This window comes from Micropterus salmoides, unplaced genomic scaffold, assembly GCF_014851395.1.
Source record: "Micropterus salmoides isolate LMB-PRFRI ecotype aquatic unplaced genomic scaffold, ASM1485139v1 Ms_hic_scaffold_18, whole genome shotgun sequence".
In the NCBI taxonomy this organism is placed as follows: Eukaryota; Metazoa; Chordata; class Actinopteri; order Centrarchiformes; family Centrarchidae; genus Micropterus; species Micropterus salmoides.
This window is the reverse complement of record NW_024040928.1, coordinates 32581654-32598205: the sequence shown is the minus strand read 5'-3', so window position 1 is coordinate 32598205 and position 16552 is coordinate 32581654. Positions and strand designations below refer to the sequence as shown.

The 16552-nt window shown below is 42.8% G+C and overlaps 1 pseudogene; it reads right to left on the bottom strand.

Annotated features, from left to right (window-relative positions):
• Positions 1-805: 805 nt before the first annotated feature.
• LOC119909388 lies at positions 806-15906 on the bottom strand (annotated as a pseudogene).
• Between the last annotated feature and the right edge of the window lie 646 nt (positions 15907-16552).

Here is a 16552-nt window from a genome sequence, read left to right as displayed (position 1 = left end):
TTTGTCTTACAAACTTGCCATCATTATCACTCAAAAGCTGTAGCCTAGTCTTAAACTTGTGAGTCTGTGTCTCCTCTGGCCTGTCCTCTCTCTTTCTGGTGTAGCATAGGCTGTGCAGGGTGAATTGAGGAATGTGCTCCACCCCCCGCACCTCCTTCCATCCCTCCCTCTGTTTTCTCAATGAGTCGTGTTGTGTGTTGTAACTGTCATTAGCATCTTCAGGTAATCTTGTAGACCAGTTATGGAATAGAGTTATCTATAACTCAGACTCCGGTTGTTAAAAACGGTCTGGGTTTATCAGACAGAGTTCGTTTTTGAAACAGGAACCTATTTTTATCAGCCGGAGACAAGAGTTTGGAACAGCCGACTATATATAATAATCTGGTTGTACCAGAAGTAACGGCCCCCAACCCCTCACCAGTTATTTCCCACATGCTGTCACATACAAAATAAGAGGATGGGCAGAGTTACCGTGAGCCAATGATAAGATACTAGGAGGGGTTACCATAGGCCAATGATGGGAGTCTTCAAGAAATTGCCCAGAGGGCACTTGGATCCTTGAGCAGTATCTACCTACCAAAGAGGGGACCTCCATGCGGTGAATGTTTTTCAGCTAATGAGTGTTTGTATCTCTTAAAGACCTCTTGTTTCTTTCAAAAATGGAAATTTTAACATCAGTGTTAGTAATATTTAAACATTTCTCTGTGATACAAAAATATTCAGGGCCACTTTATTGAGAATTTACTGTTTTACCTGTTATTCAGAAATAACTTGGATGCATGCACAAATATCAAAGATTGCAGTATTAGCAAAAGGTACTTTATCCAGGGTTCAATTATATAAAATGTCTTATTACACTAGTGCAGTCATTTAAACTTTCTCTTAGGGGAATTCAGGTTTGTCTATGGTGCTTGGCGCTTGCATTTTTATATCCTTTGTGGAATGGTGAAATAGGCCTTTTTAAAGGGCCTTCATCTTTATCTTATTTTTTATTTGCTCTTCATAATTATAAATTAGGACTAAAATGCTCAGCAGCAAGTTCCTCACAAAGCTTGACAAAAGCAGATCAGAAAGCAGCTCAGAAAATGAGGACTACTGTTGCGTGTCATGTACTAACTCTTAGTAGCAAGAGTAAAATTTGTTAACATGTTAACTTACACATGAGTTAAAGTGAGATAACTGTTGTTGTTGTTGTTTGGCACTATATAAATAAATAAAATTGAAATTGACATTAAAAGCACGATCAGTGAGCCAGATGTTAACCAAAGTGAAGCCTCGTCAACCGCCAACATTTAAACCACAGGACTGGAAGTTGTCTCCCTCCTACAGAGAACACAGAGACACTGAGGAACCAGACCCGAACCAGAACCCAGGATAAAGAGGTTCAGTGAATGTGGTGTTGAAGGTGTGGAGGTGGATCAGTGTGTCAGAGGAGACTCTGTAGAAGGACAGAGAGCCAGCAGGACAGTCCACATACACTGCTACTCTGTTAGAGGAGGAGGAGGAGAGAGGGAGGACTGTTTCTCTGTAATTGTGCCAGACAGAGTAACCATCATCAAAGCAGAACAGACTCCAGGACTGATCATTTAATCCAAACACACAGTCTTTAAGGTCTCCTCTCCGTTTGATTCCTCTGTAAGTCATTGATATAAAAACTCCTCCTCTCCACTCGACCTCCCAGTAACAGCGACCAGTCAGACCATTTTTACACAGCAGCTGTTCCCAGTGGTCAAATCTCTCTGGATGATCAGGATATGGCTGCTCCTCTCTCACCACCGTCACCTTCCTGTTGTTGTCAGACAGTTTGAGGTTTCTGTGTGCTGTGTTTGTGTCCAGTGTGAGTTCACAGAAATCTGATGGAGAGAACGAGACACAACACAGCAGCAGTTTATCATCAGACACATCTGAAAGTTTATTCTTTGTTTGTGTGCTGATGTTGTTCATTTCTATAAAGTTTAATGATGATGCATTTAGTCAGTAATGTTTGAATGAATAAATACCACAACTATCAACTTTGTATTGAAAGAGAAACTGACTGTGTGCTGTTTTGTCATCATGAGTCAGATTGAATCCACACTTACACTTCCTCAGACCAGGTTTTAACCTCTGCTCTCCACCATGGTCCACCCTGGAGGAAGAAACACAGTCAGAGTGATTTTCTATCCAACATGAGTCCTAACTGCTGTTCAACATGAAGCAGTGTTCCTCAGTTTGTCAGTGTGACAGAGAAACAGGCTGAAACTCATCTGTGTCAACTGTCTCCAGGATTCTTTCACTGTCTGAAGAAGAAGATAACTAATTATGAGAGCAGAATGTCAAATATTGTCCTCAGAATGTTGTCCCACTAAATAAACAGTTTGACCAGCATTCACACATGCAGTTTCCAGACTTCCACCAGATTGAACTTTTGTGTAATTTATACGTCAGAAACAGAGGGTCTGAGGACAGAGAGTCCATATGATGTACAAATTGTAAAGCTTTCTGAGGTGTGTGCGTGTGTGTGTGTGTGTATGTATCGTGGGTTCGATTCATGGTCAGGGCGGGGTTTTCCAGGTGGACCCTTAGGCAAAGTCCTTAATGCTACCAGCATTGCAAACTGCAAATACAAGAGCCATTCCGGCTCGGATGTCGCCTAGGTCAACAAAGGCCGCGTCAGGTGCTGGGGAACCAGGGCAACCTGATGACAAATGGACAACTGGAACAAGACATTCATGGACCAGAGCAGAAAATATGGATCTGATGCAATGCTACTATACAAGCAATCCCAGTGAGAGGGGTTATATGCAGAGACTATGGGATATATGGATGCTTCGAAACCCATCATCAACACTGACAAAGAAACAACTCCTAGCTCAGTGTTCTAACAGCCACAACTAGAGATTGACAAAGTACAACAAATATGCTGTGGCAAGTGGAAGAACTCAGAGATTGGGTCCCCAGTCCCCTATAAGATGAACACCACAAGCCAGAAAGAGCATTACCCCCCCCCCCATAGAGGAGCAGGCTAGAGGCCAAGATCAAGGTAACAAGAAGAGAGGTTAGTCAGCTCTCAGAACTACAGAAGATGCAAGGAAAGAGCTACCCAAGAAATACAACAAGCGGTCGATACCTGATGACATGATCACACGATCCATACCTACTGGCTGAAGAAACTAACTGTACTCCATGAATGCCTGGCAGCACAAATGAACCAACTGCTGATGGATGGGATCCACCCAGAACGGTTAACATTACATTACATTTATTCATTTTGGAGCAACTTAGGGGTTAAGTGTTTTGCTCAGGGACACAATGGTGGATGTGTCACAGTGGGGGATTGAACCCGGGTCTCTCACACCAAAAGCATGTGTTATTGTGCCATCACCACCCCCCAAGGTTGACCAAAGCACGGACAGTCCTGATCATGAAGGTTCCCCAGAAGGGAACAATCCCATCCAACTACCGGCCAATGACCTGCCTCTGCACAACATGGAAGCTCCTGTCAGGGATCATAGCGGCTATGATGAGTAGGCACATGGCTCAATATATGGACAGGGCCCAGATGGATGGGCAGTAATACCAGTGGAGCCAAGCTTCAGCTACTGGTTGATTGAGACTTGAGACTGCCAGATCAGACAGACCAATCTGTGCACCGCCTGGATTGACTACAAGAAAGCCTATGACTCAATGCCACATACATGGATACTGGAATGCTTGGAAATGTACAAGATCAACAGGACACTAATAGCCATCATCAAGAACTCAATGGGGCTGTGGAAAACAAGTTTGGAAGCCAACTCAAAGCCAATTGCACAAGTCACCATCAAGTGCGGCATATACCATGCACTATCCCCGCTGCTGTTCTGCATAGGCCTGAACCCCCTCAGCCAGATCATTACAAAGACTGGCTACGGATACCGGTTCCGAAGTGGAACAACCATCAGTCACCTCCTCTACATGGATGACATCAAGCTGTATGCCAGAAATGAGCGAGACGTCGACTCACTGATCCACACTACCAGGATCTACACGGACTGGACAAGTGTGGTCGCATGGTATCAAAAAGAGGGAAGATGATCAGAACCGAGGGGATTGAACTACCAGAAGGCCACATTGCAGATGTTCAGGATAGCTACAAATACCTTGGGGTGCCGCAGGCTAACGGAAACCATGTACCACAGACAAATAGAAGAAGTGGCTGATATCCAGAAATCCTACCAGTGGCTGGAAAAGGCTGGACTGAAGGACAGCACAGAAGTACTAATCATGGCGGCACAAGAACAGGCACTCAGCACAAGATCAATAGAGGCTGGGGTCTACCACACCAGGCAGGACCCCAGGTGCAGACTGTGCAAGGATGCCCCTGAGACAGTCCAGCACATAACAGCAGGGTGTAAGATGCTGGCAGGAAGTGCATACATGGAACGCCATAACCAGGTAGCTGACATAGTGTACAGGAACATCTGCCATGAGTATGGGCTGGAAGTACCAAGGTCAAAATGGAAGACACCTCCTGAGGTAGTTGAGAATGACCGAGCTAAGATCCTGTGGGACTTCAAGATCCAGACTGACAAACTGGTGATGGCTAACCAACCAGACATTGTGTTGATCGACAAACAGCAGAAAAAGGCTGTAGTGATTGATGTGACAATCCCAAACAATAGCAACATCAAGAAGAAGGAACACGAGAAGCTTGAGAAATACCAAGGGCTGAAAGAGGAGCTAGAAAACATGAGGAAAGAAAGAGAAACAGTGGTGCCAGTGGTAATTGGAGCACTGGGGGCTGTGACCCCCAAACCGGGAGCGTGGCTACAGCAGATTCCAGGTAAAACATCAAAGGTCTCTGTCCAGAAGAGTGCAGTCCTAGGAACAGCTAAGATACTGCGCAGAACCCTCAAACTCCCAGGCCTCTGGTAGAGGACCCGAGCTTGAGGATGACACATACCAACCCGCAAGGGGTGAGAGGGGGAATTTTGTTACATAATTTTGGACTGTTGTCTACATGTTGAAACTAAGCCGTAACCTGCACCTTGCGGCAATGCAGAACTGTACCTTCTGTGAGACTTATACGGCATGACATTTGTTTTGGCACTGTACCTATGTAAAACAATGTTGTCAGGATGTATGTACATTTATTAATGATTATATATATTTAGGTTTCAGCTTCCTCTGGCAGAATCTCTTTTTTGGGGGTTTTCAGTAATGAAAAGCAACACTGTGACAGTGGTGGAAGTAGCACTCAATTTTCACACTTAAGTAAAAGTAAAGATACCACACGAAAAATGTTACTCAAGTAAAAGTAAAAGTCACCCAGTATAAACCTACTCAAGTAAAAGTAAAAAAGTAACTGGTTTTAAAAATACTTCCAATCAAAAGTAAAAGTACTACACATCAAAATCTATTGATCTTACAAAATGCAATCTATCTTTTTAAATTTACTCAAGACCGGTTTGAATACAACATTATAAAATATAGTGAATCACAATAAGGAAAACTGAGTCGCAAGAGAACAAGTGGATATTTCCTGTACTGTATTGAGGATAAGTATTGCTCTGCTGGTGTAGTAGTTTCCCCTTCAGACCATATGACAGAGACAGAACCCCATTTGGGACTTTGGATATGAGACAAGGAGGCGGAAACCAAAACTAACTGAAACACTTCTCAATTCACAATCTCCCCAAAAATCCACACATAAACTTCAGCACCTAGTAAGAGATGTGATTGGCCTAGCCCAGTGTCAGTATAGAAAATGACCGAATGGGCAATCAATCACTGGCCCATTTTTTAAAACGGTTAAAATAATTAATTTATGTTACACCGGCCTGAGAGTGTCCAGTCTCCAGTGTAGATCCAACAATCCATCAGACAGCAGCTTCACCCCTGAGTCTCCTGGATGATTGTAGCTCAGATCCAGCTCTCTCAGATGGGAGGGGTTGGAGCTCAGAGCTGAGGCCAGAGAAGCACAGCCTTCCTCTGTGATCAGACAGCCTGACAGCCTGGAATCAGGACATCATAAACTGTGTTTAAAACAATCATGTCAGCAGGAAAATCTTACAGACCATTTTCACTAACATGAACCTAAAACCAGATGAGGAGGATTTAAAACAAACAGCTTAATACTGACCTGAGAGTTTCCAGTTTACAGAGTGGACTCGAGAGTCCAGCAGACAGCAGCTTCACTCCTGAATCCTTCAGGTTGTTGTTACTCAGGTCCAGCTCTCTCAGACTAGAGGAATGGGAGCTGAGAACTGAGGACAGAGCTTCACAGCTTCTATCTGAGAGGTTACAGCCACTCAACCTGAAAAAGGATTAGCAATGGACAAAAACTAAATGATTTGTCAAATATAAAAGCAAGCATTATTGAAATTGCACATATACATATATCCACCAACAGAATTTTGTTGGAGGCTTTGACCACTGGCAGCAGCCTCAGAAGAGCCTCCTCTGAAGCAGAGTATTTCTTCAGGTCAAACACGTCTAGATCTTTTTCTGATGACAGTAAGATGAAGATCAGAGCTGACCACTGAGCAGGAGAGAGTTTATCTGTGGAGAGACTTCCTGAACTCAGGGACTGTTGGATCTCCTCCACTAGAGAACAATCATTCAGTTCATTCAGACAGTGGAACAGATTGATGCTTCTCTCTGGAGACAGATCCTCACTGATCTTCTTCTTGATGTACTGGACTGTTTTCTGATTGGTCTGTGAGCTACTTCCTGTCTGTGTCAGCAGACCTCGTAGGAGAGTCTGATTGGTCTGCAGTGAAAGACCCAGGAGGAAGCGGAGGAACAAGTCCAGGTGTCCATTGGGACTCTGTAAGGCCTTGTCCACAGCACTCTGGTAGAGATGTGTTAGTTTTAATTTGCCTCTGAAGACTTTAGACAGCCGGGAGGTTGTTTGTTCTTCTGCCAGCAGATTGACACCAGAGTTGATGAAGGTCAGATGGACATGAAGAGCAGCCACAAACTCCTGAACACTCAGATGGACGAAGCAGAACACCTTGTCCTGGTACAGTCCTCTCTCCTCTTTAAAGATCTGTGTGAACACTCCTGAGTACACTGAGGCTGCTCTGATATCGATGCCACACTCTGTCAGGTCTGATTCATAGAAGATCAGGTTTCCTTTCTGCAGCTGCTCAAAAGCCACTTTTCCCAGAGACTCAATCATCTTCCTGCTCTCTGGACTCCAGTGTGGATCTGTCTCAGCTCCTCCATCATACTTGACGTTCTTCGGTTTGGACTGAACCACCAGGAAGTGGATGTACATCTCAGTCAGGGTCTTGGGCAGCTCTCCTCCCTCTCTGGTCTTCAACAACACCTCCTCCAGAACTGTAGCAGTGATCCAGCAGAAGACTGGGATGTGGCACATGATGTGGAGGCTTCGTGATGTCTTGATGTGGGAGATGATTCTGCTGGCCTGCTCCTCATCTCTGAACCTCTTCCTGAAGTACTCCTCCTTCTGTGGGGCAGTGAACCCTCTGACCTCTGTCACCATGTCAACACACTCAGGAGGGATCTGATTGGCTGCTGCAGGTCGTGTGGTTATCCAGAGGCGAGCAGAGGGAAGCAGGTTCCCCCTGATGAGGTTTGTCAGCAGCACATCCACTGAGGTGGACTCTGTAACATCAGTCAGGACCTCATTGTTGTGGAAGTCCAGAGGAAGTCGACACTCATCCAGACCGTCAAAGATGAACACAACCTGGAACTCTTCAAAGCTGCAGATTCCTGCTTCTTTGGTTTCAGGAAAGAAGTGATGAACAAGTTCCACCAAGCTGTACTTTTTCTCTTTCAGCACATTCAGCTCTCTGAAAGTGAATGGAAATGTGAACTGTATGTCCTGGTTGGCTTTGTCTTCAGCCCAGTCCAGAGTGAACTTCTGTGTTAAGACTGTTTTCCCAATGCCAGCCACTCCCTTTGTCATCACTGTTCTCATTGGTTCATCTCTTCCAGGTGAGGCTTTAAAGATGTCTTCTTGTCTGATGGTGGTTTCTGGTCTGTCTGGTTTCCTGGATGCTGTTTCAATCTGTCTGACCTCATGTTCATCATTGACCTCTGCAGTCCCTCCCTCTGTGATGTAGAGCTCTGTGTAGATCTGGTTCAGAAGGGTTGGGTTTCCTGCTTTAGCAATCCCCTCAAACACACACTGGAACTTCTTCTTCAGGTTTGATTTCATTTTACACTGGTACTCAGCAAGAATCTCTGAAATAATGAAAAAGAGATGACAGAATTTAGAAGATGCTAGAGTATGTGAGCCATGAAAACATTTCCTCTTTTCAGGCAGAAAATATGTTTCTGCCAAGCTTTACGTTTTTTGATATAATTTGCTCCTTAATATTTCATCCATCCATTTTCCACAACTATATGTAATGATGTATGTAATTCTCCCCAGCCACTTTCTACAGCTGTTTCAGGGGGATCGCAAGGCGTACCCAGGTATTCAGGGGGTTCTGGGCCTGCCCAATGGTCTTCTCCAAGTTGGATGTGCCCTGAATACCTCCGTAGGACAGTGTCGTAGTTAGATGCCTGAACCTCAACAAGCCTCTTTCCACATGACAGAACAGCAGTTCTACTCCAAGCTCCTTATAAATATCTGAGCTGCTCACCTTATCTTTAAGGGTGAGACCAGCCAAACCCACAACAATAGGTGAGAATACAGATTTCTGGTAAACCCAGAGCATCACCTTCAGGTGTAGTTCTCTGTTTTAGTTCTCTCTTTAGTATGGCATCCACATTGCCACTGATTCTATCTGTGCCTCTGTGTATATTGTGTAGGCTGGCTCCCCCCCCCTCTCTCTCCCCCCTTCACCCCCAACTGATCGAGGCAGATGGCCGCCCACCCTGAGCCATGGTTCTGCTCGAGATTTCTGCCTCTTAAAAGGAAGTTTTTCCTTGCCTCTGTCGCTTGTGCTTGCCCTTGTGGGAATTGTTGGGCTTCTGTAAATAACATCACAGAGACCTGCTCTTTTATGAAAAGCGCTGTGAGATAACTGTTGTTGTGATTTGGCGCTATATAAATAAAATTGAATTGAACTGAATCTGTTGATCTCATGATCCACCTTTCCCTCACTTGCGAATGACCCCAAGATCCTCGGTCTCCTTGACAACAATTCCCTCCCAAACCAAAATGAACAATTCACTGTTTTACAGACGAGTGGTCTCAGTCTTGGTGGTGCTGACTCTTACCCTTTCTGCTTCTCACAGGTAAAGCCTTTAAAACCACATCATTTGCTAACAGCAGAGATGTAAACCTGATGGCCACCTTCTCTGAATCTACATTGGTCCTACTGAATCTGAGGTTCTGCCACAGTCTCCATTTCATCACAGTGGCATAAGATTTGCCAGGGAGCCTTGGAACTACTCTGATAATTTGAGCACAGTCTCTGGTACTTTTTTTCTCCCCCCGATATTTCCACGTATCAGGACACAACATATCAACCCCTGGCACCTTGTCACTGTGGGCCTTGCTGATTACATTTATGTATGTGTCGGTCTGATTCAGCAGTTCCCCAAACTGTCCGACAATATCCTCAGACTGGGTCAGCAATTAACCTCCCCTCCTGAGTTTCCTGATGATTTGCCAGACCGTCTTAAAGGTGTAAAAGTTGTTCTCCATGTCCTCAAGTCCTCCCATACCAGTTTTTTTCTTTTGTGACCACAGAAGCTACCGCCCTTCTGGCATTCCAATACCCATCTACTGATTCATCTGTTCCCTGGGCCAACCAACCCCAAAGTTCTTCTTTACAGACTTTAAATATTGACATTTTAAATACCGACCACTTGAATTCCATGTCTCCAACGTCTCAGCTGGTGGTGATGAGCGGACAGTTCTGCTCTTCTCATTACCCAACTGTCCCAGACACGCGACTGCATATTTGATCAAACAATCACAACCTCAATAATGGAGCTTTGCTGTACAGTGTACTGTAACTTGTGAACCTCCTTATGCTTGAATATGGTGTCCATTATCGACAGTCCATGACTATCACAGAAGTCTAATAACAAAACACATCAATCAAATCCTCTCACTGAATCTCTGTACCATTCCAGGAGGAATATTCCAGCTCACCAGTGCTTAGGCAGTGGCTCGTGAGAATCCCCACACCTGCCTGGTGCCTAAAGGAGAGTCAATTCCCTATTCTGGAGTTTAATTTCAGAGCCGGTGCTACGTGTTGCTACTCTCCTGTGCCTGCGACCTGACTGGCAATGCACCTGACCCTGACACTGCAAATGGACCCTGCCAACAAGCCACTTGCCAGTGAGCTCCATTCCCAGGCTTGGCTGCAGAAAGAGGCCCTAATCTGGGTGTGGCATTGTGCTTTCGAGGTTGATCCAAAAGGGCTCTGCAATCACCCCTGATCGGACACTTCACCTTGGACAAACTGCCTTGGGTGACCCTACCAGAAGCTAGTAACCCTGAGATCAGCTTCCATGGTCATTGTACCTCAACCCCTCCACCATGCAAATGTGGCAGTTCTCAATATCAGAATTTCTACAGTATCTTTTATCATTGTCATGAGTCTAAAACTGTGATGCATGATTGCATAAAATAAGATCTTGTTAATAATTCCATTTAAATGATTTACCTGTGGGATTTGAGATGGTGTTTGGTATATTTTCCATTAGATCATTCTTATTTATCTTTACCAAAACTATTTTGAACACTTCAGTAGTTTTTGTGCAATAGTTCTGGACCATCAGATCTAATGTGTCCACCCTGTCTGCATTCTCCAGTTGACTCTTTCGGATTGCTGGTAAGTCTTCCAGGACCTCCTTCTGCTGCAGGTACCACTTGAACTTTTTAAAGTCCTCGGCTCCCAAATCTTCCAAAATTCCCAAGAGGGCCACTTTCAGTGTCGCCATCTTTTCGTCCTGCAAAGATACCAAAAGAATTCTTCACCTTATAGAACATACAGAACATTATCATTATCGATTAATCTATCATTTTAAGTTACTTGGTCCATAAAATGTCAGAAGATGGTGAAAAATGTCGATCAGTGTTTCCCAAAGCCCAAAATAACGTCCTAAAGTGTCTTCTTTCGTCCACAATCCAAATACAGTATATTCAGTTCACTGTCATACATATTAAATATTCACATTTGAGAACCAGAAATCAGAGAATTAGAAATTTTTAGAAAAAAAAAAAAGGAAATTACTCAAAACAATTCATCTATTATTATTAAAATAGTTGGCTATTAATTTAATAGTTAAACTCAAATCAATTAATTGACCAATCACTGCAGTCAGTATTGTAGACTGAGTAATAACTGAAAGAGTTTCTTTAGTTTTAAGTAGAAGCATAAAAAATATTGACGTGGAAATCTGTACAAATCAATAATTTATAAAACAATAGCACAGATTCATAAACTGTGCTATTGGTTAAGCAATCCATGACCATCAGTTAATGTGAAAATATTATGGAAAAGTGCTCATTAAAATGTGTTTATGTGAACAATAAGACTTCTGATATGGACATAATTAATGCAGGACGCTAATGAAGATAAGAGATCAATTACTTAAAAAGTCGCTTAAAACTGGCCTGACCTCAGACAGACAACAATTTACATCAGCAAGAAATAAAATAATACAAACAATGTGGAAGGCCAAAGCACACTTTTTTATGACTATTATTGAAAGTGCAAAAGGGAACGGGGGAAATATCTGGCCAAGCATTATGTAACCTCCGGTTACAGAGTTCTTTAAAATAGATGACTGAATAAAAGAGGGATTTAAATATGTGGTGGAAGATTGTGACATTAAATAAATAAATAGTTATGTTTATATTTCATAATTAACCTTGCTGACATAATTGTAAACAAAGGGTTAAAAACAGTCTCGTAGTTAAACTCCTTCCCCTGTGCAGCAGATGAGATCTTGTTGAGTTAACACATAAATTGTTTTGATTGCTACCCTGACACTTACATATGATAGCATTTCTTCTGGGGAGTGTGGGAGGCAGCATAAATCAGTTTTTGTGTTTAATTTAGGAGGGAGAGGCGCTGCAACCATCACATAACGTTACAACACATTTACGCCAGACTATATTGGCAGGAATTTTCGGATTCTGTGCATTGATTATTACCTTAACTATACTTACAGTAGTGTTGTTTAAAGTGGAGGGATGGACAGATAGCACTGACAGTGTTATCTGTTGAAATGTAACTGGAGAGATGGTTAGGCTACCGAGCAAATTACTCTGTTCCTAAATACAATCCATAACGTGTTGTGAGAGTGTCATCAGGTATGGGATGACGGCGTGGTTCGGCAATGTCTCCACACAGTCCAAATCAAAGTTGCAGCACCTGGTACAGACTGCTATGAAGGTGATGGGGAGGACTGAAAAGCTCTCCCTTCAGTCCATCTTTAAGCAGTCTGTACTTAGGCAGGCCGGAGAGTACTGTTGGACCCGTCCCACATCCTTCAAACGGAATACAAGCTCTTGCCGTCTGGCAGAAGGTACAGAATCCCCAAAACCAAATTGAACTATTTTAAATACTCTTTCGTACCCACCTCCATCAAAATTTTAAATAGATCTGTACGCTGAGGAATGGGAAGTGTGCAATACCTTGGTGTTCTGCTTGTTGTTTTGTATTGTATTTTATTTATTTTTTATTTTGACTGGATGTGTTATGAGTCTTTAGCTGTTATTTGTATTTTATGTGGATTTATTGTTTGTAAGGGCAGCTACTACTATACACTACGTACTTTTGAGTCCCTGACAAATTTCCCCTAGGGGACAATAAAGTATATTCTATTCTATTCTAGCATTACTGTGAAATGGTAATTTATTTGAATATGGCTACCCGCGAGCGTACTTTGGAAACGCCGAAATGAACGGGGTTCAGCACTGGAACTAATCAGTGTTTGTAACTATCGGGCTGCCCCATGATGCGCCTCACTTCCACATTCTACAGTTCCAACAGACGTCAATGGGAGTGTCGTAACTCTCTTATTTAACGGCTCACATATCATCATTTATATCCTGATCCAGATTATCAGACATGTAGAACAAAGCTGGGCCTCCTGGCAGCCTAAAGGCCTGTTGAATCTACAAAGCCTGAGCTGGAGTTAATTTCAAACAAAGGACGGTAAAACAGGCACCATGGCCCATTTCACACCCAGTGCTAAATAGTGAGTCAGACCTAAAAGCAGAGCCACTATTGGCTGCGCTTGTAATCCTGCAGGTCACCCTGGTAATACAGCCAGCGCGCCCCCCTCAGGTATAAGTAGGCCTGAGCGCAGCCAGCACATTGTCTTTCCACAACTGCGTGAGCGGTGATAGGAGGCGCGACACTGTCAACATTATTTTTTTCTTTTTCTTTTGTTCCTGAACACAAACTCAAACTCGCTGGTCGAGCCCTGCTCTGTTACCCTGTTTCTTGTTTTTTGTTGTTGTTTAACGAAGAACCATTACCTGCAGAAGAAGTCTGATAACGAAAACACTGTGCTAAAAATGGATGTAGCATCTGTGACGTCACCCGTTGGTTTCTGAAGAGCAGTTTTGAAGCCCGAATTGGGCGGAGCTGACCGTCGCCATCTTGGCAGCGCGTCACCGCGTGTCACTCCCGGATAACCATGTTAAACACCTCAGCGCACTGAAGGAAGCCATCTGACTGTGTGAGGGGCAAGATCGTTGAAATAAATACCATGGGTGAAAATAAATAAGGTAAATAAATACAAAGGAAGAATAAAACAGACAAAAATATTAAAACAAACACATAAATAAATACATTTAAAAAATTTGTAATTAATAAATAAAGTTGAAGATTATAATGGACAATAAATATATAAGGTAATTATTACAAAGGTGAATAAGTAAAGAAGCCAATTAAAATAGACATATACATTTATGTCTCCTTGTATAATTTAATTACTGCCTACATTTATTTATTTAGCCCTGCGATGGGCTGGCGACCTGTCCAGGGTGTAACCCGCCTTTCGCCCGATGTCAGCTGGGATTGGCTCCAGCCCCCCGCGACCCTGTACGCAGGATAAGCGGTTGATGATGGATGGATGGATTCATTTATTTACTCTATTTCTTTGTGCATTTAATCAGATGCTTATTTATTTATTGAGCATTTATTTCTGTATTTATTTCTGAATTTGTCAGGATCAGTCCTCCATAGCTCTGGCGAGGAGCGATGGGCTCAGATGTGTTACTGTAGAGAAAGTTGGATAACAATGAAGAGGAAGCCGGGCTCAGAACAATGAACTGAAATGAAGTAGTCCAGTTTCTGACCGTATTACACTTGCACATCAATACTCCAAGTTCTTTGTGAAGTTTAAATAAAGTGTGGCGTTGTGACAGCAACATGTCTGAAACAGCTTTTTGTACCAGCGTTTGGGCTCCGGACCACAGAGACGTTAGAGAGCTGAGGTTCAACAGAATGATGGGATTTGTTAGTAGGCTGTTATATATTATATATACACACTATAAAAAATGTATAAAGCCGCAAGCAACAATGATCGGGATCCAAGCAGGTCGGGGAAAATGCAACATTGGACGTTTTCAGAGAAGAAGAGCAGATGCAGGGACTTCAGAGATGAAAGAATTTGGACTTGAAGCCTTTTTTGTAGGGAGGTCCTGATCGAGTCATTTAATATTGAGTATCTGCTGATCAGATACTTGTATTTCCCTAGAACAGTTGAACAGCGCACACTTCATGTACATTAAATTAAGTTTCTGCCTCCTTTTAAAACTTTCCTCCAGTGTGTGTTGCTTCATTGCAGCCTCTGTCTGAGTGAACTCTGAACTCTGCTGCTCAGGGCGAACCTTTAGCTTCTTAAAGATTTTTCCAGTTCGCTGTATCTATTTTAAAAGGTACAGGACTAAACTGGTTTCACTTTAAGTCTTCATTTTTAGGTGGTTTATGAAATTGGTAGTATTGAACGCAGCTCTTTTAACGATTAAAGGGCTTTAATCTGGTTTCCTACATGGACCCAAAATAAACACTTTGCTGTGGTTAAATTATAATAAACGGATCCAAATGATGCCGAAATAACTACATAATGATGCTCATTTGTTTAACATATGAATTCATGCTTTGTCAGGTTTGTCAGCAAGATGACAAGAAAAGTACTTTTAAAATGCTTCTTTTCTAAATGGAGTTCGGATCGATCAGGGCTGCGTTATTCTAGATTGTTTCATTGTAAAGTTCAACGACAGCTGGACTCAAGTAACGTTAACAGAGTTCGGTAAAGTTGGAAATATAGTCACAGATCAAACTTCTGGGATCAATAACTTGTAAGCAAAACGTGTTTAAAACACAAACAACGCCTCTTTACCATCGTAGTTAAGTAGACAAAATCACCTTACACATTCATGATATACTGATGGTTATACTACAACACTCAGGAAAAAGACTTGCATACCTAATATTAGGTAGGCAATAACTACACTCATATAAGCTGCAGATCACCCCACGCATCCGTGATCTCATGTTGATGATACTTCAACACTTAGTATGTAGAAATACTGTTGTGCATAATTTTGGAGTTTGGAATTTTTCTCTTCAATAGCTTCACTGTTATGAGCTGTAGTGTCTCCAAAATCACCACAAGCATCACTGATCTCCTGCTTGTGATCCTACAACACTTAGTTTGCAGAAATATAGTTTTGCATAATTTTGGAGAATTTTAATTTGACTCCTTAACAGACACATGTTTAGTGAACTTACCAGGAAGTTCAGCTTCCTCTCTTGCTTTTCTCCAAGCAGTCTCCTGTTTCTGTGGCTCTCTGCAGCAGACAGCTTGAGAAGCGCGAGCCAATTTAAATCCACGTTTTAATCCCCAAGATTGAAATAAAAAAGTTCATTTCATCAAAGACATCAGCTCGCTTTCGGTTTCGGTTTAACAGTGTCCATGTTCACCGGTGACTTTCCGCCGGATGCAGACACGTGGTTTAAAACAGTGTTTGTTCTTCCGTATCGCCGCTTTGAAGCGTGTGTCGAGACTTGTGTTGATGACGTAAATGGTTAGAAGCCTCGTGTATGGCAGGACATTAGTGCCAAAAAACGTCACTCTTGTAGCATGTTTTGCAAACAAAACGGCGTTTAAAACGGCAGGAAGTAACACAGACAATAGATTTGAGCTACTCTAGGTTATAGCTTGAAACATCTATTGCTTGATGATTTTAGATCAAATTTACATTTACATTTACTCATGTGGCAGACGCTTTTATCCAAAGCGACTTACATTTGAGGAACAACATAAAAGCATCAAATACAGACAACTGACAATAAATACTAGTAAGAGCTCACAGTACATATCACATCAGAGATAGATACCGAGGGAAGGAAGTAAGAGTTAACAAAGTGCAGTCAATACAAGATCATTGTAGGGGATAGAAGAAGAAGAGCACAGGAAGTGCATGTTAGAGGTGTTATAAGAGGAAGAAGACGCCCCTGCTCTGATGGCGTGCGGTAGCTCGTTCCACCATCGTGGTGTTACAGATGAGAACAGCTGGGACTGGGATTGCTTTGTCTAAAGGGATGGCAGAGCCAGGCGGCGTTCGTTGGAGGAGCGTAGCGGCCGAGAAGGAACATAAGTTTGTATTATGGAGTTTAGGTAGATGGTGCAG